At 50.3% G+C, this 27,660-nt stretch overlaps 1 protein-coding gene across 2 annotated transcripts in view; it reads right to left on the reverse strand.

The window, feature by feature from the left end:
• STEAP3 (STEAP3 metalloreductase) overlaps window positions 1–20,426 on the reverse strand; it is a 64,353-nt gene extending 43,927 nt beyond the window's left edge. The window contains exon 1 of one of the 2 annotated variants that reach the window (XM_049889170.1): window positions 20,387–20,426. The gene's annotated coding sequence lies outside the window, so the exon portion shown is untranslated. Of the gene's footprint in view, window positions 1–7,347; window positions 7,540–20,386 lie in introns of those variants that run through there. The other variant, XM_049889169.1, reaches the window with a different exon arrangement.
• Between the last annotated feature and the right edge of the window lie 7,234 nt (window positions 20,427–27,660).

A 27,660-nucleotide genomic window follows, 5' to 3' on the forward strand; every position in this document is an offset into this window, starting at 1 on the left:
CAAGTTGAAAAACACTAACTATTAATTTGTTTTTGTTAAAAATACATTTTTTATATACATTTATAAGTAAAGTGCATTATATACTATATATAATCTGAGGAAAAGACAACAACCTCTTGTATATTATGTACAGTGGGGGGTGGGACGACAGAGACTTACACATTTTATATTACTTAAATGTTTGAATTTTTTTCAGGGATGAATTATTTTTGTAAGGAAAAAATATGAATTTTTTTTTTAATGAGGAAAAAATCCCTCCTGTCAATCAACTTGCAGTTTTTTAATTGGAAAAGGTTGCTATTATCTGTCACCAAAACCCCTGGAAACCATCTCCTACCTGAAACCTGTAAATACACCCAAGCTAACGATGCTTAAAAATCAGGAATGCTGAAACAGAACATGTAAAACCATAAGATAAATAGAAAGACAACATAGGTGGATATGTGTCAGAGTGTGGAAAAGAGAAAGCGGATTTCCCAGCTTTTCTGCAAAAGGCATGTTTTGGGTTTGTGGCCTTCTTCCCAACACATTATTCTGAAAAATTTTCAGGCATGGTTTGAATTTTCAGACATTTCTAAGCCGAATGGGTTGTTTGATGTTGCCGTTGACATGCTGCTGCCGTTGCCCTGGGCGGTAAAAATGGCAAAGGTGGAGGGCTCACGATCAGCACCAAGGCCAGAGGCTGGAAGCCAGCTTGACCACTAACCTAAAAAGGAGCCCAGGAGGTACATATGCTGTAAAGCTATCCATGCCTGTTAAGCACTCAGCTGTTAACTGAAAGGTCAGCAGCTTGAACCCACTAGCCACTCTGCAGAAGAAAAGACCTGGCAATCTGCACCTGTGAACATTACAGCCTTGGAAACCCTATACGGCAGTTCTACTCCGTCCTATAGGGTCACTGTGAGTTGGAATTGACTCAACAGCACACAACAACTAACCTATAGGTTGGTAGTTCAAGCCCACTTGGCAGTGCTGTGGAAAAAAAAAAAACCTGGCAAGCTGCTTCTGTAAAGATTATAGCCAAGAAAACCTTAAGGAGTCTTAAAGGCTAGCAAGCGGCCATCTAAGATGCATCAATTGGTCTCAGCCCACCTGGAGCAAAGGAGAATGAAGAACACCAAAGACACAAAGTACATATGAGCCCAAGAGACGGCAGGGGCCACGTAAACCAAGGACTACATCAGCCTGAGACCAGAAGAACTAGATGGTGCCCGGCTCCAACCGATGACTGCCCTGACAGGGAACACAACAGAGAACCCCTGAGGGAGCAGTGGGATGCAGACCCCAAATTCTGTGAAAAAGACCAGGCTTAATGGTCTCACTGAGACTAGAAGGACCCTGGAGGTCATGGTCCCCATACCCTCTGTTAGCCCAAGACAGGAACCATTCCCAAAGCCAACTCTTCAGACAGGGATTGGACTGGACTATAGGATAGAAAATGATACTGGTGAGAAGTGTGCTTCTTGGTTCAAGTAGACACATGAGACTGTGTGGGCAGCTCCTGTCTGGAGGGGAGGTGAGAAAGCAGAGAGGCAGAGGGGAACAGGAGCTGGTTGAATGGACGCGGGGAATACAGGGTGGAGAGGAGGAGTGTGCTGTCTCAGCAGGGGGAGAGCAGTTAGAAGTGCATAGCAAGGTGTGTATAAGTTTTTGTATGAGAGACTGACTTGATTTGTAAACTTTCACTTAAAGCACAATAAATAAATAAATAAATAATAAAACCCCAAGCAGCAGTTCTACTCTGTAACACATGGGGTCTCCACGAGTCAGAATCAACTCTACGGCAACGAGCTTGTTTTGCCCTCACTTTATCACAGATCTGTCCATCTAGCCATGCCTCTTATACAGCATTTTCAAACTTTTTTTTTTTTTTGAGTGATCAGTGACCTAGAGAGGCACAGGTCAAACACCATGGGAGTCAAAGGCAATAGAATCCCCGTTCACGTCTGGAATTCCGACCCTCTGTAAGACCTCAGCTCCGGGCACTGGACAGAACCACAGAGGAAAGTGATAGCCCTTTTAGAACAATTTTCTACCTAAGGGTTGAAAGGAAGCAAAAAAAAAAAAAGTGTTCAAGGCCGTTCCAGAGGCACTACGACCCACCCACTCTTGGTCCCATTCATCTAATCAGATTTTCTGTGTTTTGTTTCTTTAAATAAATACTTTAGGCTTTAAAAAAAATACAGAAAGTATGACAACAACAACAAAAAAGGGTAGTTTCTGATGCTGCTGTTCCGGGGATCACACTTGGAGAACCACTGCAGTGGCTGCTCAGTAACGTTCTGTGCAAGGTGTGCGTGAAGTCACAGATCACTCACGTGCAAGACTCTCTTCCCGGTTCTTGCAGTCAGGTGCAGCTCCCAGCCCACCTTTTCCGCAGAGCCTTTCCTGCCTCGGGGCCTCCTCAGTGTTCTCTCCCTAAGCTTCTGTCGCTCTGAGTGTCAGGTGCACGTGGCCCATCCCTGCACACCATGGAGCTGCATGGGGCAGGCTCTTTCTGGTGAGGAGAAGCTCGTCAAGGCCATGGAGGTGTCATTAACTGGGACAGAAAGGCAAACCCCACAGGGACCAGCTGCCATGGCCTCTGTGACCCACCTACCAGGCGGGTAACCAGGCCCACAGTGGGATAGGGGAGGAGATGAGCAGTACTGGGGACCACACAGATCCTGGGTACTCAGGACGCCCCCTAACACCCAACTCGGTGGATCTCCCAGAGGCCTGAGGTTTCCTGGCTGGCCAAGGATGCAGACGAGCAGCCTGTACTTCCAGGGCTGTCTCATCACTGTGAGCACACAGCTGGCTGGCAGAGCTGCTCACCAGATCAGTTAGTACTCCCATAGCAGAGGAGGTGCAGAGTGCAGGGCGTCAGTACTGGCTGGCGAAGAGAAGGAAGAAGGCCCACGGTCAGCACTAAGGCTAGCGGCTGGAAGCAAGGGGCGTGCTCAAGGCCCAGGCCACCATGCTGGAGACTACATGGGCACCCTTTCCACTGTAATCCAGGCAAACAGCGCCCTCTGGAGTTGTGCACTGCACAGCGTGTGCAGTTCATTCAGTCCTTCTAAGGTCCCTCCTTCATTATTCCTTGAGTACCAACTGTGTGCCCAGCAAGGGCAGGGCATGGGGGCTAAGGAGGTAGCCAGGAGACGGCCTACCCACTTGGGAGGGGGTCTCAGCAGAAGGCTGGCTACACATCCAGACACCGTGAGAGCCAAGGAGGAGCTGCCTGACTTTGCCTGTGAGGTCAGGGCTATGGCATGCAGGGGCTGCTGGCTCCCTGTGGGCGGGTTAATCCTACACCAGGCAGCAGCAGCTCAACCTGCAGCCTCCGTGTCTGAGGTTGAGAGGTTTCTTGTTTTCCTGGGAGACTTGACACTGTCAAGGCCAGGCCAGGTGGGTCTTGTGTACTAGGGCTGCCTCTCACCCCCCCGCCACGGTGTAAGGCTTGATGCTGTAGGGTTTGCAGAATTGGGGATCGGGTTACTAGGTCCTGCTCTGGGCAAGGAGGGGAGGCATGGACGTGGGGAGAGAGGCTGAAGCAGCCAAGACACACAAAGGCAGCTCCAGGAGCTCTGTTGAGGGAGCTCGGTCTGCTCATGTGGCCTGATGTCTGGGCTTGGAGACACTTCCCCCCGGCTTGCTTATTCCTGGAAACCTCTGGCACCTCCCCTGCCGCTGAGCGGCCTCTTCTCTGGACTCCCAGGGGCACTGACAGTCAGGCTCCACTCTGCAACTGTTCCACTTGGGGAGGGCCATCCAAGCACGTCTCAAAGGCCCGTCAAGGTCCACGCACAGCTCCAAGAGCTCAAAAGGCTGGTCCAGGCAGCCCGAGTAGCTCCTGGCTTTCCCCCTGAGCCCCTAGGACAGAGGGGGCCACGCTTTCTTAAGTTACTGGGCACACTTATGTCGCATCACTGCTGACTGCACACCTGGTTTGCTTGCCTGTCAGCCACCTGACTGGGGGCCACCTCTTACTCCTTTCTGTGTCTCTAGTACCTAGCCTACGCAGGCATCCAGTAAGTGCTCAATAAATGCTGGTGACTTGAATGATGCACCTACCAACTTCTGTGCCTGAGGGCAGGGTATGCTTGTGATTCCCCAGAACCTCGCTCAGGGTCCTCTTGTACCCAAACCCAAAACCAAACCCACTGCCATAGAGTCAATTCTGACTCACAGCGACCCTACAGGACAGGGCAGAACTGCCCCTAGGGTCTCCGAGACTATAAATCTTTACAGAAGCCAACTGCCATATCTGTCTCCCACCAACCTTTCAGTTAGCAGCCGAGTACCTAACCACTGTGCCACCAGGGCTCCTTGTCTTGTACCCAAGCCAAAACCAACCAAGCCTGTTGCTGTCGAGTCAATTCTGACTCCTAGCGATCCTATAGGACAGAGTAGAACTGCCCCAGAGTTTCCAAAGAGCACCTGAAGGATTCGGACTGCCGACCTTTTGGTTAGCAGCCGAAGCTCTTAACCATTATGCCACCAGAGTTTCCTCTCTTGTACCCAGTGGCGGTTAAATAATAATGCCAGGAATGCCTAATGCCTACTATAAACTGGTTGAAAACCAGGTGCCACTGAGTTGACTCTGACTCATGATGACCCCATGTGACTCAGAGTAGAACTGTGCTCCATAGGGTTTTCGATGGCTGATTTTTTTAGAAATAGATCACCAGGCCTTTCTTCTGAGGTGCCTCTGGGTGGACTCAAACCTCCCACCTTTTGGTTGGCAGCTGACTACGTTAAGCAGCCAAGTTATATCGTTAGACCTAGCCGGGCATTTTACTATTCAACTAAATAACACAGAAGGAGGTACATACAGATTAGCTTAAACATTGCAAATCATCATAAAAACACAAATACGATTATGCAATTAACAGGGAAAATAAACACCAGATTGGAGGTGCATCGGGTGCAGCCTGAAATGTGGGTACCCATGGAAAGAGGTTTCAGGGATGTGGATCAATGGCCCCAGGGCTGGTGGGCTTCTGGGCAGGGGGTAGGGACCATTAAGAGGAGTCAGCTCAGCCTCCACTGGGCAGGAGAAGAGGGTGTCCAGGGCAGGTGTGGCCTGGCTGTGGCCACTGGCAGATGTGCCCTTCCCATGGGGCCTGCCTGGTCCACAGCACCATCTCGGTCACTCCCCACTCGGCCATCACCAGACCTCAAGCTCATGCTGCTTCTTGCTCAGGTCAGAGACTTAATCTTCTTGCCTGGGAAGTCTCTTCTGCCCATCTGTCGAAATTCAAGGTCCAGCAGGAACACTACCACCTCTGTGACGCCCTCACCCTACCTCCTCTTTGAGGCAGAATCAATCCCTCCCCTTCTGGTCTCCTGGGCCCTCTAAAGCACGGGTAAGGGGGCCAAATTAGCATAGGAGGTAGGTCCTTCCCCTTGGCAGTCTGAGGGGTGGAACGTGGTGCAGGCACTGTTGTTGTAGGCAGTAGAGTGGGTTCTGACTCCTAGTGATCCTGTAGGACAGAGCAGAACTGCCCTACAGGGTTTCCTAGGCGGTAATCTTTATGGGAGCAGATCACCAGGTGTTTTCACCTGGGTAGGGGGCTCTAGCCCCCCAGAATCTCCATCACTCCCCCACTAATGTTAATATTAAAACTAATACAGATTGAAATGACTGACTCACATTTTCCTAGTCTTAGGGAAAAGAAATAATGAATGAATTCCAATTTTATGGAACTGTGATACACAATCTAAGTAAAAACAAGGCATCTGCTGTGCAAATAGAAACTGTTTTCAGGAAAGTCCCCTAGTTCCCCCTTTTCATCCATGACTGTCCTTAAAGTCTCACCATGTAGAAATTCCGGGCCTCCCCTAGGGCTGTGAGGGTCACCTTGCCTAACAGTGGTGCCTGGGCAGCCACAGGCTAGCACCCAGCAAGTTCCTGGCATGGGACATGCCTGCGATCATCACAAGCCAAATGAGAAGTCACTGTGAGGCCAGACTCATGGGGCCCAGAGTAATCATGACGTGGATTTGTATGCATGGGGTTTGATGTGCAGATGGCTATCATTATCCCCATTTTGCAGATGACAAAACTGAGACCCAAACAGTTTAAGGGACTTCCTCAAGATCCCAGAGTTGGCTCTTGACAGATCTGGGTATACTGCGCCCTAGGCCTATCCCAGGCCCTGCATTTGGGTTGGCCTTGGACCTGGTGAAGAGGGATGGCTAGGTCCCACGAGCGTGAGCAACAGTGGTCAGGTACTCCATATGGATCTCATCTGCCTGTTCTCTTTCTCTCAGCCTTCCCTGCTTCCTGCTAAGCTGCCCTAACTAACTTTCCAGGCTCCCATTCTCAGGTTGTCTCTGCAAACCTGGGGCTGCCTCTAGTCTATACCCCAAACCCCGGAAGCTAGTCCCCAGATGGTGTTCTTACCCATCCCTCCCTTCCTCTGGGCTTAGGGCTCCAGGAAGTCTAGAACGAAGCACTCCCTCTGCATCCACCCCCCAGCTTTGAAATGCCTCTCCCCCTACCCCAGCCTCCCCCAGCTGACCTGAGGGAGGAGAGGGCAGAGGACTCCCACCTCAAACCAGGCTTTAAAAGCTGGGCCACATCCACACACATCTGAACTGGTGCATTTCTGTTTTCTCTGTGGCCATTTTCCCTTTCTGATGGACTCTTACAAACATTTTACTGTTATATTTCTTGTAATACTGCCCGGAACCATTATTTAGACATCATAAAAAATCATTATATTTTTAAAAGGAAGGCTGCAAATTCTCCACAAAGGAGAATACAAAAAGCTTGGCTATGCACACACAAGAACACACACACACAAACACACATACACACAAGTTTGCTCTTACAGAAGAGAGAAGTTTATCATCACACTGTTTTGCAAAAATAAAAGTGAATGAATAATTTATAGGGCTTCAGGCAAAAATCTAAATTTTAGAATTGTTCTAGGAAAATCCAGTTGGATTCCTTGCAGCAGAAGCTCTGCGATACACCAACCCAGAAATGGTTACCAATAAGTAAAACTTAACCATTCCTGCGCTCCATGGAAATGCATCACACACATTTTTTTTTTTTTTTTAACACACCGGAACCCACAGAGCCATCCATGGCTTTCATTAACTGACAGCGCTGTGTGCGAGCAATCCTTAGACCCTTTATTTGAAAAGGCTCTTGACTTTCTTACATTATTTCGGCTGCCACCGGTTCCAAACAGTGGTACCTGAACTGGGCTGGGCGGTCCACGGGAGGTGTGGGGAGCCCTTCAGACTCCTCCTGAGAAGTTGGGGCACACTCAGGCCGCCTGAACAGGCTAGGGGTTGGTGGGGCTGTGTACTGCCCAGGCCATCTGGGATCTGTACCCCAACCAGACTTACCAACAGGCTGGCGCGAAGTCGGCCGGGGCAGTGGTCTGAGCGCTTGCTCCAGCGCCCTGACAACCCTCCAGGGAGCTGGGCCACCCCTTCTTCCTCAGCTGACTCAGGCTGACCCTCCGAAGGTGAGGGGCCTGCTGGGGGCTCAGCTGGCCCAAGCTGCCTCCCTCTTTCTCAGCTTGCACTCCGGCTCACGGCCACAAGGGCTGGACGGGCACAGTGAATAATGCTTGGTTAGAGAGTGCACCGCCAGAGAGTGGATCTGGGCTGATACTTCCCGTTTGGGAGGAAACCTCACTGGTGATAATTAGTGCTCAGACTCAAGTCTCTTTGCTACAGGAACTAAGGCAGGACGGCCACAAGAACCCAGGATGCATAAAAGGCATAAATGTCATTCAACACAGGGTAGGCTGCCTCACTGCCTGTGTGTGTGTGTGTGTGTGTGTGTGTGTGTGTGTGAGAGAGATACAGAGAGAGAGAGAGAAAGAGTCGTTTACTCTTCAGGATACAAACCCAAACATAATGGCTGCCGAATGTGGCAATTTGTCAATTGTTGTGGAAGTAATTTACTGCAATCACCACAGCTATCATTGGCTCAGTGATAATTCTCTCAGCATTCTGTGCCAGCAAAGGCTTCATTGTCATCTGTATTTGCTAGTCAGTGGCTACAGCCGGGAGACAGACAGAGACCCACAGACAGAAGACAGCGCCTCACAAAGGCAAAGCACGGCTGAATAAGACAGTGCATGCCTGCCTGCTTCCTGCTGCTGGCTTTTCCAGTTGACCCCAGGAGCTCACACTGACAGCCCAAAGAGAGGATAAAGGTTTGGAGGTTGCTATACCAGTGAAGTAAATTATGGCAAGTGCAATCTTAAGGACAAGTATGTGACTGTTTCCAACTTCTTTGAAGCCTGAGAGAAACCCTAGTGGTGTAGTGGTTAGGAACTACAGCTGCTAACCAAAAGGTCGGCAGTTCGAATCCACCAGGCGCTGCTTGGAAACTATGGGGCAGTTCTACTCTGTCCTATAGGGTCGCTATGAGTCGGAATCAGGTTGGTTGGTTGGTGTGAAGCCTGAGTAACCTACAGCATTAGATGAACCAGTCAGCCCTCTGTGCCTATGGGTTCCGCATCTGTAGATTCAACCAACCGCAGGTCAAAAATATTGGGGGGGGGGTGTTCCAAAGAGCAAAACTTGCATTTCCCGCTCACTGAGCACCGTGCTGAATCTCCGAGAATGAAGTGATGTGTAAGCATACCCCGCTGTAGCCTCCGCCAGTTCACCCGCCTCAGTCTTTCTCCGGCACTCCTTGTTTGAACGTTGTTTGTCTTGTGTCTCATTCACTCACTGCTTGTATTGTGTGCACCCTTTGTTTCTGTGAAACAATGGCTCCTCAAAAGCAATGAAGCGGTCAAAGCACCCCCTCACGGGCTCAACGTGAGGGGGTTCGGCAGAGCGAGAAGGGGTGTCAGGCTAGTAAGGGCTGGCTGGCTGCTCTGTAAAGCACTCCAGCCTCAAGAACATCAAGGTCACGGGCGAATTGGCATCAGCTGATGCCCAGGCAGCATCAGCATTCCCAGAAGAGCTCAAAAAACTCATAGAAAGGAGAACCTACACACTGGGAAAAAACTCTTGGCTATGACATATCTGACAAGGGTCCAATCTCTAAAATCTACAAAATACTTCAACACCTCAACAACAAAAAGACAAATAATCCAATTAAAAGATGGGCATGGATATGAACAGACACTTCACCAAAGAAGACACTCAGGTGACTAGAGATCATTAGCCTTTAGAGAAATGCAAATCAAAACTACAATGAGATACCATCTCACCTCAACAACAATGGCACTAATTAAAAAAGGAAATAACAAACGTTGCAGAGGTTGCAGGGAGATTGGAACTCTTACATACTGCTGGTGGGAATGTAAAAGAGTACAACCACTATGGAAAACAATACACTGCCTCCTCTAAAAGCTAGAAATAGAAATATCAGACAATCCAGCAATCCCACTCCTAGGAATATATCCTAGATAAATAAGAGCCATCACATGAATAGACATATGCACACCCATGTTCACTGCAGCATTATCCACAATAGCAAAAAGATGACAACAATCTAGGTGCCCATAGACAGGTAAATGGGTAAACAAATTATGGTACATACACACAATGGAATACTACGCAACGATAAAGGACAATGACGAATCCTTGAAACATCTCGTAACATGGATGAATCTGGAAGGCATGCTGAGTGAAATAAGCCAGTCACAAAAGAACAAATATTGAATGGGACCACTATTATAAGAACTCAAGGAAAGGTTTACACACAGAAACAAACATTCTTTGATAGTTACTAGGGAGAGGAGAATGGGGAGAGGAAATCAGTAACTAGGTAGTAGACAAGTGTCAACTTTGGTGAAGGGAAAGACAGCACATAATATAGGGGAAGTCAGCACAACCTGGCCATGGCAAAGTCATAGATGTTTCCTAGACACGTCCAAATACCTTGAGGGACTGCGTTGGTGGGGCTGAGGGCTGGGGACCACAGTCTTGAGAGGTATCTAGGTCGACTGGCATAACATAGTTCATAAAGAAAATGTTCTAAATCCTACTTTGATGAGTAGCATCTGGGGTCTTAAAAGCTTACAAACAGCCATCTAAATAAAATACATCTATTGGTCCCATCCCATCCGGAGCAAAGGAGAACGAACAAAACCAAAGACACAAGGAAAACACTAGCCCAAAGGACTAAAGGATCACATGAACCACAGAGTCCACCCACCTGAGCTCAGAAGAACTAGATGGTGCCCAGCTATCACCACCAACCACTTTGACATGGATCACACTAGAGGGTCCTCATCAGACCAGGAGATAAATGCAGAACAAAATCCAAATTCATAAAAAAAGTCCAGACTTACTGGTCTGACTGAAACTGAAGGAACCCCCAAGACTATGGCCCCCAGACACCCTGCTGAGAACTAAAGCCAGTCCCAAAGTCCACCTGTCAGCCAGAGAATGCACAGGCCCGTGAAACAAACAGTAACACGTGGGAGGACTGTGTTTCTTAGTTCGATCAAGTATACAAGACCAAATGGATAATTCCTGTCCAAAGGCAAGATGCGAAGGCAGGAAGCGAGAGGAAAACTGGACAAATGGACACGAGGAACGCTGAGTAGAAAGGGGGAGAGTGCTGACACATTCCAGGGATTGCAACCAATCTCACAGAAGAATCTGTATATTGAATGAGAAACTAATTTGCACTGTAAACATTCACCTAAAAACACAATAAAATTTCAAAAACGGAAAGTAACTCATAGAAAAGAAAGGCTACCTCCCAGAGCAAGTCTTCAGTTGCGGTGTGACAACATTTGCATAGCACTTACATTGTACTAGGCATACCTCGGAGACCTTGTGGGTTCGATTCCAGACCACCGCAATAAAGCGGATATTGCAATAAAGTGAGTCACACGAATTTTGATTTTCCAGTGCATACAAGTTACGTTTACACTATACCGTAGTTTACTTAGTATGCAATAGCATTACATCTAAAAAAACAATGTACATACCTTAATTAAAAATACTTTATTGCTAAAAAATGCTAACCATCATCTGAGCCTTCAGTGAGTCCTAATTTTTTTGCTGGTAGAGGGTCCTGCCTCAGTGCTGATGGCTGCTGACTGATCAGGGTGATGGCTGCTGAAGGCTGGGGTGGCTGTGGAAGTTTCTTCAAATAAGACAACAATGAAGTGTGCCACATCGATTGACTCTTCCTTTCACGAAAGATTTCTCTGTAGCGTGTGATTTTGTCTGATATCATTATACCCACAGTAGAACTTTTTTCAAAATTGGAGTCAATCCTCTCAGACCCTGCCGCTGCTTTATCGACTAAGCGTATGTATTATTTTCAATCCTTTGTTGTCATTTCAACAATGTTCACAGGATCTTCACCAGGAATAGATTCCATCAAGAAACCACTTCGTTTGCCTATCTGTAAGAAGCAACTCCTCGTCTGTTAAAGTTTTAACACGAGATTACAGCGATTCAGTCACATCTCCCCTCCTGCACATTTGCAGTTACTTCCTCCACTGAAGTCTTGAACCCCTCAGAATCATCCATGAGGAGTCAACTTCTTCCAAACTCCTATTAATGTTGATATTTTGACCTCCTCCCATGAGTCGTGAATGTTCTTAATGGCATCTAGAATGGCGAATCCTTTCCAGAAGGTTTTCAATTTACTTTGTCTAGATTCATCAGAGGCATTGCTATCTATGGTGGCGATAGCCTTATGAAATGTATTTCTTAAATAGTAAGACTTGAAAGTCGAAATTACTCCTTGATCTGTGGACTGCAGAACGGGTGTTGTGTCAGCAGGCATGAAAACAACATTAATCTCCTTGTACATCTCCATCAGAGCTCTTGGATGACCAGGTGCATGGGCAATGAGCAGTAATATTTTCAAAGGAATCTTTTTTTCTGAGCAGTAGATCTCAACAGTGAGCTTAAAATATTCAGTAAACCATTTTGTAAACAGATGTGCTGTCATCCAGGCTTTGTTGTTCCATTTACAGTGCACAGGCAGAGTAGACTTAGCATAATTCTTAAGGGCCCTAGGATTTTCAGAATGGTAAATCAGCACTGGCTTCAACTTAAAGTCACCAGCTGCATTAGCCCCTAACAAGAGAGTCAGCCTGTCCTTTGAAGCTTTGAAGCCAGGCATTGACTTCTCCTCTTTGGCTATGAAAGTCCTAGGTGGCATCTTCTTCCAATACAAGGCTATTTCCTCTACACTGAAAATCTGTAGTTCAGCACAGCCACCTTCGTGAATTAGCTTGATCTTCTGGTTTGTTTTTTTTTTTTTCTGGATAACTTGCAGCAGCTTCTACATCCTCACTTGTTGCTTCACCTTGCACTTTTGTTATGAAGATGACTCCTTTCCTTAAACATCATGAACCAACCTCTGCTAGCTTCAAGCTTTTCTTCCGTAGCTTTCTCACCTCTCTCAGTCTTCATAGAATTGAAGAGAGTTAAGGCCTTGCTCTGGATTAGGCTTTGGCTTAAAGGAATGCTGTGGCTGGTTTGATCTTCTGTCCAGACCACTAAAACTTTCTCTGTATCAGCAATAAGGCAGTTCCCTTTTCTTATCATTCCTGTGTTCACTGCAGGAGCACTTCTAATTTCCTTCCAGAACTTTTTCTTTGCATTCACAACTTGGCTGTTTGGCATAAGAGGCCTAGCTTTGGGCCTATCTCAGCTTTCAGCATGCCGTCCTCGCTAAGCTTAATCATTTCTAGCTTTTGATTTAAAGTGAGAGACGAGCAACTACTCTTCCTTTCACTTGAACACTTAGAGGCCACTGTAGGGTTATTAATTGGCCTAATTTCAATATTGTTGTGTCTCAGGGAATAGGGAAGCCCGAGGACAGGGAAAGAGACTGGGGAACAGCCCATCGATGGAGCAGTCAGAACACATTCAACATTCATCAATTAAGTTTGCTGTCTTACGTGGGCATGGTTTATGGCACCCCAAAACAATTACAATAGTAACATCAAAGATGACTGATCATAGATCACCATAATAGATATAACAATGAAAAAGTTTGAAATACTTGGAGAATTCCCAAAATGTGACACAGAGACACAAAGTGAGCATACGCTGTTGGAAAAATGGTGCCGACAGACTTGCTCAATGCAGGGTTGCCACAAGCCTTCGATTTGTAAAAAATGCAGTATCTGCAAAGCACAATAAAGTGAAGTACAATAAAACAAGGTCTGACTGTATTAGGTAGTGTAAGTAATCTAGAGATGATTTAAAGTATACAGGAGGATGGATGTGTGTAGGTTATATGCAAATACTACGCCATTTTATATAAGGGACCTGAGCATTCTCAGGTTTTGGTATCCGTTGGGGTACTAGAACCAATGCCCCACGGATGCCGAGAGACTACTGTGGTGCACAGTTCTACTCTGAAACACATGGGGTCGCCTCGCCATGACTAAGAGTCAACTCTGTAGCACCTGGTAGCAACACCAGAGCAGGGTTTTGCCTTGTTGTCTGACTGCTGTGACCTGTGTCTTGCCCCTCCCACTTGAGTGAAATCTCCTGTGGGCAGAGGCTCCCGTCAGTCCTGATGACGAGGTAAATCTTGCCCAAGTGTGTGCACACTGACTTTTCCCTACTTGGCTTCTCCAGCGAGTGGAACTACTCCTTCCTTCCACTGGTTGACCCTCCCCATGCTGCCTCCTTGGCTAGCTTCAAGTCTTGACATTCTCTGGGCCCATTCATGTCCCCCTTCGCTCGAGATCCAGCCTGAGCCCTTGGGCACTGAAGGCCTCCCGCGTCCCTTCATAGCCCCTACTGCCATCTCTCCCCACTATGAATCCTGAGAGCGGCTGTGTTAGTTGGTAGACTGGTTACACGAAGTTAGGTTTGAATTCAGGTTCAGCCATGTGCTAATAACGGTGTGGCCTAGGCAGGTGACACACACTTCTTCATTCTTATAAGTGCTCTTGTTTAGCACATTGCCTGTGCTCTGCTGTGAACACGCAGTCCAGAACACCTCTCCCTCTGCCGCCTTGTGGTGCTAAGCTGTGCTATCAGCTTGGCTTCCCATGTAGGCTGAGGTCTCCGAGAGCCCTACGCCCATGTGTGTCCACACTGCCCCAGCATTGTGCTGTGCTCACTGGGGAGGTGGCCTGAGAGGTACCCGCTGGGTCAGGGAATCTTAACAGGTCTTGGTCGGCAGGAGTGAGGAGGCTCAGGCACTAGCTTCACGTCTTAGCGACCCCAGAATCACCTCAGGGCTTAAGCTGCAAGTTTCCAGGTAGCCCCACCCCAGAGTTTCCGCTTCAAGTAGGTGAGGCGGGCTAGGACTCTGTATTCCTACCAAACCCTTGGCGGTCTCCGGATCTCCTGGGAGAAGCCCTGTAAGGAAACCCCACTCCCCCTAGGGCTTGAGCAGAGAGGGGCTGCAGGAGCACCTCTCTTCCCCTGGGGTTCTCACTGAGACCTTAGCTGTACCTTGTGGCTCCCCCAAGTCTTGGGAACTCCCCTTCCTCAGCAGTCTACACACAGCCATGCCAGATCAGAATATTCCAGAAGAGTTTTAGCCAAGGTTTAAAAAAAAAAAACCCTTTGCTGTCTAGTCAATTCCAACTCATAGAGACCTTGTAAAATAGGGTAGAACTGCCGTGTAGGTTTCCAAGGAGTGCCTGGTGGATTCGATCTGCCAACCTTTTGGTTAGCAGCTGTAGCTCTTAACCACTACACCACCAGGATTTCCTTAGCCAAGGTTAAGGGATGTAAAAAGCAGTTGTCAGGTCTCCATCCTCTGGTGTTCCAATCCAGGAGGAGGGCAGGGCTTCCCCAGAGAGAACTTACTCCTCTCCCCCCTCCACTTACAACGACCCTTCGCTGCAGGCCCCAAAGTGGTCTTGTTTCCTTCCGTCCTGGCAGCGCCTTACTTCTGGTCAGTTTGGAGCCATCTCGAGGGACCAGCCACAAAGGGCCTGATCTCACCTCCCACAGTTGCTGAGGCCTCCTACCCAGGCTGTGGCCAATTCCCTGGATGGCAGTGACCACTGACTGGTTGACAGGCCTGGCTGGTCACTCAGAAAGCTTTAGCACAACCCATCATATTCAAAAATGTCCACTCTGGTGACACAGCTGGCCCTGTCTGTGGTCATGTCCCCATCTTGCAGAAAGGGTCCCCCCTCATAGCCACCAGAAGCTCCCTCCTGGACGAGGTCCATCCCTCCTGGACGAGGTCCAGCTGTGCACTGAGGGAGCATTCACCTTCAGGAGACAACCTCACCCCGACTGCGGGGGTGCTGTCACCCTCCTAAGCCTACCAGTAAAATCACAAGCCCAACTTCCCCGAAGCCTGAAGTCCACACCACAGGAGGTAAATGCATACAGTAAGCAGACAGAGTCTTGGCATTGAAACCCCAGCACTCCTGCTTTGGGAAACCTACCGCCAACTGGTGCCAAGGGTTAACGCACTTGGCTGGGTTCCCTGCAGGTTCACTCCCTTGTTACTAATAACCAGCTCACTGATAACTCAAAGGCTGGAGGTTCAAGTCCACCCGAGAGCCTTGGAAGAAAGACCTGGTGATCCACTTCCGAAAAATCAGCCATCGAAAACCCTACGGAGCACAGTTCTACTCTGACACACACCGGGTTGCCATGAGTTGGAACTGACTTGAAAGCAACTGGTGTTTTTTTATACAGGAACCAAGACTGCCCCAGTCTTCCACATAAAGCTGAGCTGTTTCACTCACAAACTTCCAAATTCCTTTACATTTTCCCTGTGATCAATTTATAATCTTGGGGCCGTTTTTAATTTTTTTTTTTTACAGTTTCATCTCCAAACCTGATGAAAATGGGCTATTGACTGATGCCACCTGGCTCTCACTGAACGGAAGGAGGCTAGGAGTAAGTTACCGGCTGATGGCAGAGCAGTCACCGCTCACTTGCTGTGTTTCCACCAGGTGACTATGGTGATTTACATGATTTCTGAGGACCAGCTGACTGGGAAGAGTTCGGCATCTGGTAATTCTCTGGAGACAGTGCTTACTTCATGGAAGCTACTGAGCCCTGGTCCCCTTCAAGCAGTGTCCACAGAGTTAGCTAGAGAGCTGGCCGTACCTGAGGAGAAGGGAGACATCCTGCCCCTGGGGTGGAGTGACGGTGCAGTTCTATGATCCACCAGCATCCGCCCCCATAGGCACAATGGTCAACACCTCCAGCTGGGGTCACGGCCCCTCTGGGTGTGAATCCTAACTGGGACTAGCTGCATGGGCCTCACAGACGAGAGCTTCCTCACTTGTATTCAGAAGTGAAGCCGACCGGGCATGGGCACTTGTGGTGATGAATGGCAGCTGATACTCCTCCTGCCTCCAGTGGGACTTGAGCCAGGTCTTAGAGTGCCTGGCACAAAGTTAGTGCTCAGTAAATGTTTGTTGAATGAATAAATGATGAGGCAGAATTTGGGCAGGCATTTAATGAGCAGTTAGGAGGCTCAAGTTTGGGGTGGAAAGATTGAATTGGAATCTTGCGTGCCCTTGGGAAAAGTCACATCATCGGGACAAGTGGGGAGAAGAACATCTCTCCCCCCTACAAGGTCCGTGAGGTTCGAAGGCATTCACACACAGAGTGCTCACCCAGGGCCTGGTATGTAGGAAGCTGACCATCCAGTGATGGTGAGGACTGTCATTTCAGGTGTAATGGAGGGGGTGCCCCAGCTGACAGAGGACTCGCGGGTGCCTGGGAACGTGGGAGGCTGGACAGGCAGGTGGGCCTAGTTGCAGGGGGCAGATGGGAGTAACTGGGACTTCTGGGGTTAAACATCTGAATCCCCCTAGCTGGACTGCCCTGTCCCCACCTCTTGCCTTCTCCTCTCTAACTGGTTCCATCTCCACGGCCTCCCAAATTGGGATGGTGGGGTGGGTGGGGCAGGAGTGGGAAAAAAGGCACACATTCCTCCAGCCCCCACCAGGTGGGAGAGGAGTCAGCGCGGCCCTAGGTTTTAACAATCACTTAAGCTGGCAAGCTTCCTCGTTTTAAGTAGAGGCCCGTTCCTGGTCCAGATGTTAGAAAGCAATCTCATGGAGTGCATGGCTTACTCAGCTCAGGCCTGCCCAGCCCAGGAGGACCTGGCCACTAGGCATGGCGGGGAGGGCAAGAAGAGGTAGATCCGGCCTCAGGTAGACGCCCAGAGAGCCCGGACATCCCTGGCCAGTCAGCTTCCCTGTCCTGCACCAACCTGCCTAAAAACCGTCTTCAGCCCACTGAGGGCTGCACGTGCAGGCTGGACTCAGCACAGGAAGGAGGCAGGCAGCAGGCTTCTGCCAGAATATGTCAGGCTGGGAGGCAGCAGCCACCAAGCTCCATGCCACAGAGAAGCCCTGAAGGCCACACTCTGGGCTTCAGTCACCTTCTTTAGTGAACTGAGGGTTGCGACTAGAACTGACTCCAGCTGATTAACACTCAACCCTAGGGAAGGAGAGGGGGGTGACTTTTACTGCACTTCTAACAATGCAATAGGGGGCCTGGTGGCACAGCGGGTAAGAGCTCAGCTGCTAACCGAAAGGTCAGCAGTTCGAATCCACCAGGCACTGCTTGGCAACTCTATGGGGCAGCTCTACTCTGTCCTATAGGGTCGCTATGAGTCGGAATCAACTCGATGGCAACGGGTGATGGTAACAATGCGATACGCAGGTAACACAGCCTTGCTTGGTGAAGGCGAAGAGGACTTGAAGCACTTACTGATGAAAACCAAAGCCTACACACAGCCTTCAGTATGGATTACACCTCAACATAAAGAAAACAAAAATCTCACAACTGGACCAAAAAACAACATCATGATTAACGGAGAAAAGATTGAAGTTGTCGAGGATTTCATTTTACCTGGATCCACAATTAATGCCCATGGAAGCAACAGTCAAGAAATCCAATGACATATTGCATTGTGCAAATCTGCTACAAAAGACCTCTTTCAGGTGTGAAAAAGCAAAGATGTCACTTTGAGGGCTAAGGTGTGGCTGACCCAAGCCATGGTGTTTTCAATCACCTCATACGCATGCAAAAGCTGGACAATGAATTAGGAAGACGGAAGAACTGGCACGTTTGAATTATGGTGTTGGCGAAGAATACTGAATGGACTGCCAGAAGAACAAACAAATCTGTCTTGGAAGAAGTACAGCCAGAAATACTCCTTAGAAGCGAGGATAGTGAGACTTTGTCTCACATACTTTAAACATGTTATCTCCGGTCCCTGGAGAAGAACAGCGGGCTTGGAAGAGGAGAGGGTCAGTGAAAAAGAGGAAGACCCTCAACGAGATGGGTTGACACAGTGGCCTCAATAATGGGCTCAAACATAGCAACAACTGTGAGGATGGCACAGGACTGGGCAGTGTTTCTCCTTCACTGGTAGAGTTGCTATCAGTCGGAACCGACTTAACGGCACCTAACAACAATGCTTAGCACTTTACACAATTAGCCCCCCTTGCAGGCATTATTGTCACTGTTTCAGAGGGATATTGTGCACCCTTAGCAAGGCCTCACAGATGAAGAAACCAAGGGTCTGAGAGCTAACAACTTGGACCAAGTCACATAGCAGAGCTGAGACTCAAACTCCAAAGCCAGTGAGCTCTCCTGGACATCCCTGCTCCTCCCCAAGGGCTCAGGTGTGTGGCTTTGGACTTCCGTTAAGAGGTTTTACTTTCTAACTGCACGAGGCCCTGCCTAGCACTCTGGCACTCTGGGCTCTGATAAGCCAGAGAGGAAAGGGGCCACATGGGACAAGGACACGAAGCATGAACCAGAGAGGAATCCAGCTATTTGGGCATCTCTGGCATGGGACGGGCACACTCGTGGCCCCAGCATGACCAGACCAAGCTCTGGGGAACTCCACAGGCTAGGGGCAGGCTGTTCAACCACCTGACGAGCAGCAGGATGGGCCTGAGCTCCCTTCCAGCTCGAGGCCAGGGTCACCGGGCAAGGCTGCTCAGAACTTGTGACTGATCCAAGTCAACTTCCTGGTTGCCTTGCTGGAGCCACCTGTCCACCATTCGAGGCCTCCTTCTTCTTGCTCCCATTCTCCACCCAGTGGCACCCTCTGCCCCATTAAGTCCATTCATTTCGCCAGACGTGTATGAAGCACCTGCTCCACGTCAGCCCCCATGCAGGCCACTAGGGAGGGGAGAGAAGGAAGATATGCAGTCGCAGCCCTCCAGGTGCTCATGGCTGGTGCGAGGTGGTCCACCTTGCAGACTTGGATTCAGTAAGCAGCAGGTAGGACCTGGCCATCAATGTTTCTAACAAACCGTACAGGTGACTGAGGGGCACACCCAGGTGAGGCCCTTTGGCCTGGTGGACATTCTGACACTCTGTGGTGCCTTCTTTGGGCTGCCAGCATCCTCTGAGGACATGGCCTCCCCCCCCCACCCCCCACCCCTGCCGCGGACTCCCAAGTCAGATAAATGCTACTTCTTCAACGTGCTACTCGTGTAGCCTTCCAAAATAACCAAGCTCTCTGAGGCTCAGTTTCCCCATCTGTAACAGGGAGATAAAGTGCCTTCCTGTTGTGAGGATTAACTGGGATATTGTGTGCAAAGCCATATCACGGTGCCCTGCTCATTATAAACATATAACCCACATATAAATGTCTGCTATTAACTATAACATCGCTGCACTCTGATGGACAGAAAGACCTCCCCTGGGGTATTTACAGAACCCCCTTCTCCGCCTGTCTCAGAGATGGCCCTGGACACCCACCCGGGGGGGCCTCTCGGTGCCCTCTGCCAGGGTTTCAGCAGAAACTGCCTGCATTTTCCCCGCGGATACGACTTCCTGGCGCACCCTCCCCTTCATGTACCCAGAGTCACCAAAGCGACCCAAGTTTCAACCACACCTCTCCGGGACGCCCGCCTCCAAATTTCGCCTCCAAGCAAGAGGAGAAGCTCTGCCAGGTAAAAGACCCCCGGGTGAAGGCTGGCGCTCCAGCAGCCCCGCCTCCTTCGGTTCAAGGTCGGGCGCCCCAGCCCCTGCCGCCGGTTCTGTCCGCGCAGCGAAGGGGTTAGGAGGCCCGGCGAGGCCAGGAAGATCCCGAGGGCCACTCCCGCCTCCCCTGGGACCGGCTGGCCGAAGCTGCGCCAGTCGAGCGACACGTGGGACCAGAACGCTGGGCAGGGCCAGCCCGGGAGGGGAGCGCCCTTGTGCACCCGCGGGCTCCGGACGCCTGCTCCCCTCAGCCCCGCCCGACGCAGGGGCCACCCGGCCTGCCCACCCCGCTTGGCGCATGCCGCTGCGCTCCCGGGGGAGGAAGGCGCGAGGGAGGTACGGGGCCCGGATCCGGGTTCGCGGCTGCCGGACGCACGTGGCTGGCTCCTCCTGTGGCACCCGGGTCGGCTTCGGGCGTGTCGCGGCGCCGGGTCTTCGCGCGCCGATGGCGCAGGGTGCAATGGGGCGGCCGCCGGGACGGAGGTCCCGGGGAGCTGAGCTCAGCCCATAGCTGCGCGGCAACCTGGGAGAGGTCACTCACCTCTCCGGCCCGCCGTTCGGAGTGGCGACGACGGCTGAAGGTCCGCGGCGGAGGCTGTGGCACAGCCCCGAGGCTCCTCCCCTCCCCGCGCCCCGCCCGGCCACCCGCTAGGGCCGGACCAGCGAGGGAGTGGCCCCCTGCCAGCCCGTCGTTGCCTTATCCGGCTCGGCCATCTCCCTCTGTGCCACCTCCCTCTGTGCAGCAGGCAATCGGGGAGCCACAGACCACTCGTCAATGGCTGGACTGGCGAAACCCTCCCCACCCCCGACCCTGGCCCCACCACTTCTGGATCTGCGCCCCTACGCACGGTTAAAGGGAGCGGTCAAGGAGGGCGTCGAAGTCAGGATGACCCTAGCCCCTCCCTTAATCTGAGGAATAGTTTGTTTGAGCCTTGCCTACAAATTACTGCTGCTTATCACTGTGTCCCCGGGGAGTTCTTTGTACTCTTAAGGAAGTCTCAAATCCATGACCATTTTATAACCGACGATAAATGAGGCATAACAGGCCTAGGGGCCAGATTGAATAGTATCCCTTGCTTGAAAGTGAGGGCAGGAGCAGCATTCTTGGGCCTATCACACTTTTATTCCTTGCCCACCCTTAGGGCAGGACTTTGGCCCTTCCCAATAGCTCCCAGGTTCCAAGGCCTGGGAGCTGGGGCCCCCCTTGCCCTCCAGGAGCTACTGGGGACACTGGAGCTCACCTCCCTGTCTGTTCTGGGGTCCAAAACTCTGACCTGCTCCTGCGAAAGGCAGTTCCCGCCCTGAGTTCCCTGCCTGTTGCCCTCGCCTCCTCTGCATCAGTGGCATCACAGAATGGCAGTTAGGTGAGGCTAAGGTGAGACTACCTTTTGGGTGCCTTTGTAGAGGTAGGTGCACTTATCTGAAGTCCTTTTCCACCTGTGACCTCACTTTCTGCTGGACAGTTGCTCCCCTCTCTTTCCAGGTGAGATGACGATGCTGATGGTTAAGTGGGTGACCAATGTCACTCAGCTTCTGGGAGGCCGAGCCCGGGCTTCCCAATGCCTGGCATTCTTTCTAGAATAAACTTGGGTGGGGGGGCTTATCCTACCAGCCCCCAATAAGCCGGTTGCCATCAGGTCGATTCCGACTCATAGCGACCCTATAGGGCAGAGTAGAACTGCCCCACAGAGTTTCCAAGAAACGGCTGGTGGATTTGAGCTGCAGGCCTTTTGGCTAGCAGCTGAGCTCTTAACCACTGTGCCACCAGGGCTCCAGCCTCCAGCAAGGAACCTCAAATTTTTCTTAGGAAGTCTAAGAATCTTGCTTTCCAGGAAGCTAACCTGTGTTGGGGAGATAAGCTCTAGGGAGGGAATATCTGAACACTGAGAGTGGTGGGTGGAGGGAGACCATGGTAGTGAAGAGGCAGTGGTGAGAATGCTCCTGTGAGGGCCCCACAGAGACCCATCCACCTGCACCTTGTACTTTCCTGCATCCCACAGGTTTTCTCCTGCCTGAAACACCCTCTGTCCCTAGCTCTCTGCCTGGCCTAGCCCCAAAGCCCAGTTCCTCTCCTGCCTCCTTCAAAGACCCTCCTGCTTCACCTTGCTCCAGGGCAACACCCTCTGAACCTCTGCGGCAGGTTGTCATAGATCCTTCACCCATTCAGCTATCAGAGCCCCACCTTCTCATAGATCCTTCACCCATTCAGCTCTCGCAGAGCCCCACCTGTGCCAATCAGTGTTCCAGGTGCTGGGGACACAGGTGCCAGACCTGGTCTGCAGTGGGTGTAAACTGCTGAAGGACAGGAGCCAGTTCTCAGCCCCTTTGGTGGCCCTACCATTGTGTCCTGCACATCATGGCTGCTCTTTAAACACTTGAAAAGATGGATTGATAGTGGCTGCAACAATGGGCTCAAACATAGCAACAATTCAAGGATGGCACAAGACTGGGCGCTGTTTAGTTCTGTTGTACATAAGGTCGATAGGAGTTGGAACCAACTCAATGGCACCTAACAACAACAACAACAATTTTAAACATCTGCTCTGGCTGATCGGGCCTCTGGGCATCCTCCCTCCAACTCCAACAGGTGTCCCTAGGAGATGGAGCCTGAGAAGTAGGAGTTCTGAGAGGTCTCCCAGCATCCTTGGGATCCCATGGGCCTCCTTGGTCAGTAAGAGTTGGAAAGCACCCGAGGGCTGGGCTGGCAGAGTTCCACAGAGGAATGTCTGGGGCGGCGTGAACGTCTGCAAGTAGGGGAACCCCCTGCCGAGGCCCCAGGGACCTGGGTGGCAGGCATCACCCATGCCTTTGGCCTTTGATGCTTGCCCATCTTTGTCCCCTGGACTGGGAGTACTGTGAGTGTGAGTTCGTCTCACCTGGCACAGGGTGTGGTGTGGGTAAGATTGGGGACCAAACTCCCTGAAGCAGATAAGTCTCTCCCAGGTCCAGGCTAACAGCGGTTGAGCACCTCCTATGTGCCTGACTCTGGTATCTGTAGCCAGGCCGAGGGTGGGGAAGTTGGAGCCACTCTTTCCAATATATTTGACAGGTGGTGTTCCTCCTTTGCTCAAACCCTCCAATGGCCCCCCATGTCACTCAGAGGAAAAGCCAAAGTCCTTGCAGCAGCTGACAGGGCCCAGCATGATCTGACCCTTTCTGGCCTCCTCTCCTTTCCCGTCTCTCTGCTCAAACTCAATCCTGCCATACAGGATTTTCTCTGACAGATTAGGCATGGTCCCAAGACCTCAGACAGAGCACAGCCTTGGCTCTTGGGTCTACTATAACCACTCTTACTCCAGCTGTCTTCAGGGCCCCTCACTCCCTCCCTCAGGTATTTGCTGAAATATCATTGTTTCTGTTAGAACCACCCTGATCATCACTGAACCCTCATGCATGTACCCTGTGCCATCCGCAACCCCCCCCCCACCCCCCGCCACAGCCCTGTCGTCTCCTAAAGGTCCCTGGGTGGTGCTGGTTTGCACTGGACTGCTAACTAAAGTGACCAAGAGCTACGGCTGCTAACCAAAATGTCAGCAGTTTAAATCCATCAGCCTCTTGTTGGAAACCCTGTGGAGCAGTTGTACTCTGTCCTATGGGGTCACAATGAATTGGAATTGATTCGATGGCAATGGGTTTTTGGTTTTTTCAGCAGCACTGCAAAAGGAAAGTCCTGGCAATCTGCTTCTATAAAGATTACATACAAGAAAACCCTACAGAGCAGTTCTACTCTGTAACACATGGGGTCGCCATGAGTCGAAATCAACTCAATGGTAACAAGGTTTTGGTTTTATCACTTCCTTATACACTATGTGGTGCAGTGGTTAAGACCTATGGCTGCTAATCAAAAGATCGGCTGTTTGAATCTACCAGCCGCTCCTTGGAAACCACATGGGGCAGCTCTACTCTGGCCTATAGGGTCACTGTGGGTTGGAATTAACCACTCGACGGCAATGGGTTTGATTTTTGGAACACACTATAATCAAACCTACCAGCCTCTCCTTGGAAACCCTATGGGGCATTTCTGCTCTGTCCTGTAGAGTTGCTATGAGTCAGAATTGATGGCAGTGAGTTTGGTTTGTGTGTGTGTGTTTTTTTTTTTTTTGTAACACACTATAAAATATACTTATTGTATTTGCTGTTTAATAACCGTGTTCTCCCACAGAAGAAACGTGGACTCTTCTAGGGCAGGGTGTCATCTGTTTTATTCACTTCTGTATCCCTTGTGCCTAGAGCAGAGCCTGGCACATAGTAGGTTCTCAACGAATATCTGTTGAATGAATGTACCCCCATTCTCATCTCCTTCACTCCTTCAGCATCTCTGGGAAGCTTCTCCCATGACTCCTGCCCACCGCTGGTCTTCTCCAGCACCTCACAGCCTAGCCCCAGACAATGTGCCATCTTGAATCAGAACCGGTCATTTTTCCCACTTATATCTTATCTTCCCAACTCATGCCTTCAGTTAGAGAATTTTTATTGGGCACTGTCTACACATTATGTTTCTTCAACATATTCATAAGCTTCTGAGAGCAGGCCCATGTTTTTTCTTTCCTTTGTACGCCCCAGAGCTAGCACGGTGCTGCGTGTGGCCAAGGTGTTTGATACGTGCATTTATGAGTGTCTGGGTCTGGGCTTGCTGAATTGTCTGTTTATGGAGCCCATGGATGTCAGCCTCCTGAGATTGCCCCTTTCCCTGGAGACAAGGCTAGTCCTTTGGCTAAAAGCACAAGAGTATCCAGAAAGAGAATCTAGGTTCATCTCCTACTTGGGCCAGAGAGGAGAGGGAAGTTGTTCACGCTCAGCTTCACTGTTTAATCCAGCATTTATAGGTTTGGACAGAGCACACCCATTTCACCGAACAAAATAGACCCTAGTTGACTATGAAAACGAGATGGCCATGAGAAGCTGGGTACCCTGATGCAGTGACAGCCCTGGCCAGGAGCCAGCCGCCTGACCTTGGCCTGCATGGGCCAGGGACGGGGGGATGGGAGGTAGGGGGTGCTGTGGGCCCAGGGAGCTGCTGCTTCTTGCTGATGGGGTCCTCTGCACTGGGCCAGGAGCGTGGGACTTTTCTAAGCTCCCGGACTCCAGGGAGCTGCTCCTTTAGGTAAGGGTGGGAGCGAGGCTAGAATCCGGGGCGGGGGCCTTGGGGGTGACTAAGGCAAATGCAGGGATCGTGGATCATCTCTGCCATCCTAATGTTCTGTGAGGAAAGCCATGGCAGCCACACCAGAGTGCTGAGGTGCCGGCGGCCATGGGAGTGGTCTGCTAGAGGGGGGCCTGCACTAGCTGGGGAGGTGAGCTGGCAAAAGTGGCCTTGGGGCCTGGGATTTAAACTACAGCCTCTTTCCACAAGGCATGTTATTGTGAGCCAACATTGCACTGTGAGGTGTGGCTTATGGGGCACGAGGCCCTCCCCTTGCACCAACTCTCCCTCCGCCCCAGAGCCTGGCGCTCTGCTCTGGCAGGTGGTTATCCTCCTTCCAGATGCCGTCTGCTTAGACGTAAGCTCTCTAGAGAAGAGCCCTGAGCTCACTGTAATGAGAACCTCTGAGAACATCATCAGGGAGGTTTAACTGTGGCCAGTGTGGAGAAGAGTCTAAAGGCAGGTGCTGAAAGGAGAGGGTAGATAAAGGACCGGGGTGGGTGGCAGGACCAACAATTTTTCTAAGGGCTCTCCCTGGCACGTAGTAGGTACTTTGTAAGCCTTTGTGTCAGGTTCAGTGTTTGATCCTGCCTTGGCTTCTGACCTAGACGCTAGATGGTCACTCAGCACGTAGAGAACCTGGCCCAGGCACACTAACCAGAAAAAAACCCAACCTGTTGCTGTTGAGACCCTATTGGACAGGGACGCAGAGTGGCTGGTGGGTTGGAACCACCTACGTTTCGATGTTAAGTGCCACTAGGGCTCCTTACAAGCACACTAAAACATCAAACCCATTGCCGTCGAGTCAATTCCAACTCATAGCGACCCTATAGGACAGGGTAAAACCGCCCCATAGGGTTTCCAAGGAGGGCCTGTTGGATTCAAACTGCTGACCTTTTGGTTAGCAGCCATAGCACTTAACCACTCTGCCACCAGAGTTTCCTCCAGGCCTACTCCCACCAAACCAAACCCACTGCCGTTGAGTCGATTCCAACTCATTGCGACCCAATAGGACAGAGTAGAACTGCCTCGTAGTTTCCAAGGAGCGCCTGGCAGATTCGAACTGCCGATCAACAGCCATAGCACTTAACTACTACGCCACCAGGCATTCTAGAAAGTATTTATGGAGCCCAGGAATGCGCTCATTCTTGGCTGTGATAAAATTGCTTGGCCTTTTCAGCTGAGGGAGATTAGAAGGTGTGTAACTAGAGAAGTCTGGACTTTAGCACCATGCTGGCTGCTCCAAAAGTGGCGCACACCCATCTGGCCTAGGAAGGTTTTAGGATTGCAGTGTCTAAGGCCACCCAGACCTCCTGAATAAGAACCACATTTTCACAAGACCCTTGGGAAACTCCTACGCACATCAAAGTTTGAGAACAAAAGAGGTCAAGGCAGAGCTTCAGAAATCTGCAACTGAACCACACCCACCCTAACAGGTTTGCACTTAAACATCCTAAGTCCCTGGGTGGTGCAAGAGGTTAAGCACTTGACTGCTAGCTGGAAGGCTGGCAGCTGGAACCCACCCAGAGGCACCTCAGAAGACAGGCCCAGAGATCTTCTCCTGAAAGGTCACACAGTCTTGACAACCTTATGGAGCACAGTTGTACTCTGAAACACAGGGCATCACCGTGAGTCAGAATTGACTGGAGGACAATGAGTTTCCTGGGCCTTTTTTTTTTTTGCTCTTTCTCAAAAGACCTTTTGAGGCCATCGAGGATACTCCATTGGTCTCACCCCTGTGGGAGCAAGAGAGGAAGGAGAAAACTGAGGCTACAAGGGAAAGATTAGTCCAAAGGACTAATGGACCACATCTACCATGGCCTTCACCAGACTGAGTCCAGAACAACTAGATGGTGCCTGGGTACCACCATTGACTGCTCTGACAGGGATCACAATAGAGGGTCCCAGACAGAGCTGGAGAAAAATGCAGAACAAAATTCAAACTCAGAAAGAGAGATCAGACTTGCTGGCCTGACAGAGACTGGAGAAACCTTGAGAGTATGGCCCCTGGATACCCTTTCAGCTCAGTAATGAAATCACTCTTGAGGTTCACCCTTCAGCCAAAGATGGGACAGGCACATAAAACAAAACAGAACTAAAGGGGCACACCAGCCCAGGGGCAAGGACTAGAAGGCCGGAGGGAACAGGAAAGCTGGTAATAGGGAACCCAAGGTTGATAAGGGAGAGTGTTGACATGTCACGGGGTTGCTTACCAGTGTCATAAAACAATATGTTCTCACTGTTTAATGAGAATATAGTTTGTTCTGTAAACCTTCATTATCTAAAGTACAAGAAAAAAAAAAAAAAGTCCTTCTGAGCCAAATAGGCTGCTTTAATCTACTTCTGAATTTCTATAACTATGGGGTGATTTAGGAAATAATATTGGAGTCATTATTCCCTGTCCTTGAGCATAGAAAATGTGACCCAGCTGGAGTTGGGCTCACAAGGACTCACAAGGACACCTCAACTGGGCCCTAAGGTATAAAGACTGTAGCTAAAATAATCTTGGAAAATATCTTTTAGAGAACCTTTCACATAAGCCAGAACACAAAAGACTTTCCACTCCTATCATTTTCTATTAACATTTAGTGAATAGAAAATTTGTTGGACCAACGAAGACCCTCCTAACTGCCAAAGACCCTCCTAACTGCCGTTACTGAAACCTGTACCGA

Source organism: Elephas maximus, chromosome 6 (assembly GCF_024166365.1).
Source record: "Elephas maximus indicus isolate mEleMax1 chromosome 6, mEleMax1 primary haplotype, whole genome shotgun sequence".
NCBI classification, from domain to species: domain Eukaryota; kingdom Metazoa; phylum Chordata; class Mammalia; order Proboscidea; family Elephantidae; genus Elephas; species Elephas maximus.